Source organism: Myotis daubentonii, chromosome 1, assembly GCF_963259705.1.
Source record: "Myotis daubentonii chromosome 1, mMyoDau2.1, whole genome shotgun sequence".
Lineage (NCBI taxonomy): Eukaryota > Metazoa > Chordata > Mammalia > Chiroptera > Vespertilionidae > Myotis > Myotis daubentonii.
The window spans coordinates 200,223,013-200,225,541 of NC_081840.1; positions in this window are offsets into that span (position 1 = coordinate 200,223,013).

A 2,529-nucleotide genomic window follows, 5' to 3' on the forward strand; every position below is an offset into this window, starting at 1 on the left:
GGCCCCGCCCCTGCCCGTGCCGGCCTCCCATTGGCCTGGCGTCCGCCTCGGCGTCGTGACGTCGTCGGGCAGGTTGAGGTGCGGCTCGCGCGCTCTTCCCATTGGACCCGGCGCTCCGGGCAGGTACCTTCGCCACGTTCCTTTCCTCTCCTGCATCCTCCTCGCGCCCCACCCTGGGCCCTCTTCCTCGCCCTGTGCCCACCCACCCGGGACTGCGCGGCTCGTTACTTCTGCCCCCTCCCGAGGCTCCTGCCCTGACAGCCAGGCCGGCTTGTCTTTCTCTTTACCTTTCCTAGATGTCACACCAGCCCCCGCGCCCCGGTTACGTGGCACTTGGCGGCGAGAACCACCACACCTGGCCCGGTTCCGCGCTCCCTCACGGGTTCTCGACGCCGCCCCCCTCCGTCTTGGCGATCTACGGAGGACAAGGTTCTTAGAGGGCCTGGAGGCGATTATTTAAACAAACCTCTGGAATAGGACTTCGGCTGGAACAGACGAAAAATGTCAAGCCTTGTTTTAGATACTATCTGTTTGCCAGTCATCACACCCAGACCCAAAACATCGCACATTGCCCTTGTCCTGCAAGCCTTTCCGTTTTGGGATGTTTTGTGTTGCATCTATTTCAGACTGGCCTCTTAAAATGTTTGGCTTTTGAAAGGAAATGTTTGGAATTTTTGAAGGATGGAGATTAAGGAGGGCAAGAGTAGAAAACAGGAAAGGGTGGTTGGTTGGGCTAGAGAATTTTTTTTACATTTTATACTTTTTAAAAAGTTGAGCAATGTAGTTATCCAGAGTTTCACTGAGATAGTGCTAACCATGTGCCAGGCACTCTTCCAAATACTTGACATATAGTAAACTTGTACTTTGTCAGGAACGGAGGAAGCTTATCAGTAAATACTGGAACAAGAAATGAATCCACCAAAACTGTGGCAAAGTGGACAAAGGTACTTTGCGTTCACTGAAGAGCCATCTTATGTCTCGGGTCAGTAAAACTTTGGCCATGCTGTTCTTCCATCTGTAATGAACTTCTTCCATTCTATCACTGTAAACTACTCATTCTTCCAAAACCTGTTCAGGCCAATACCTCTTTTTTTTTTTTTAATATATTTTATTGATTTTTTTCAGAGAGGAAGGAAGAGGGATAGAGAGTCAGAAACATTGATTGATAAGAGAGAAACATCAATCAGCTGCCTCCTGCACATTCCCCACTGGGGATGTGCCCGCAACCAAGGTACATGCCCCTGACCAGAATTGAACCTGGGACCCTTTAGTCCGCAGGGCCCAGTCAGGGCCCAATACCTCTTCTTGCAGAATTCATCACTCCTTGCTTCCTGCCACTGTAGCTTATGCATGCGTCTGTTACTGTGGAAGTAACCAGGATTCCTCTTACACAGTTTCAGGGACAACTGTCGTGCCCCCCAGGCTCATCTCTAGAGTGCAAATGTTTGAGCCCTCACAGACCCGTAATAGGAAACCCAGAAGTTCAGACTATCCTCCCTCTAACTCTATCCCTGTGCATACAGGATTCACTGTGCTTAAGAGGTACCTGAAAGAGAACCTAGTAGGTCAGTCTCATGGCTCAGGCAGAAGGGTAAATGCGGCAACATTGGCCACGTGTCCCTGATTCCTGGAAGGTGCTTGGCATATTTTTCTGGGGATGGCCCACCCCCATCCCAGAGCTCTCCAGTAGGAAGTGCTCCTGGCCAAATTCCTAGTAACAGCAGATGAGGCAGCAAGGACTTAGGGTTACAGAGAAGGAGTTGGAGGGAGGACAGTGTGGACCTTAGGGTTTATTACTGGTCTGTGAGGGCTCAAACATTTGTACTCTACAGATGAACTGGGAGGCACAACAGCTGTACCCCAAACTGTGCAAGAGGCATCCTGGCTACTTCCACAATAATAGGCTGCCTATGCACTGGCCAGCTGGGTGAGGTGGCTCAGGGAAAAGGCAGCAAGGCAGAAGATGTAAACGGAGATAAAGCATTGTGCCCATGGGGAACCCGCCCAGTGCGGTCAGTGCAAGGTCAAGAGTCTGGGCCAGAGTGGAGTCTTGCCAGTCTGTCCCCATGTCACCCTGATCCACGGGCCCTCAGGTGCTGTCAGTCTAGGCTCCAGGTGTCAGATTCCAAAGTGATCAGCTCTTTCTGTGCTCAGTAGTGCTAAACCAGGGCTGGTTCTAGCTTTCACTATTTTGAGGATTTAAAGCCATCATTATTCTATTCCTCCCTGGTGACTAACTCCTTTTAAAAAACAAAACAACAGCCGAAACCGGTTTGGCTCAGTGGATAGAGCGTCGGCCTGCGGACTGAAAGGTCCCAGGTTCGATTCTGGTCAAGGGCATGTACCTGGGTTGCGGGCACATCCCCAGTGGGGGATGTGCTGGAGGCGGCTGGTCGATGTTTCTCTCTCATTGATGTTTCTGACTCTCTATCTCTCTCCCTTCCTCTCTGTAAAAAATCAATAAAATATATTTAAAAACAAAACAAAAAAAAACTAAACAACAGCCCTAGCTGGTTTGGCTCAGTGGAT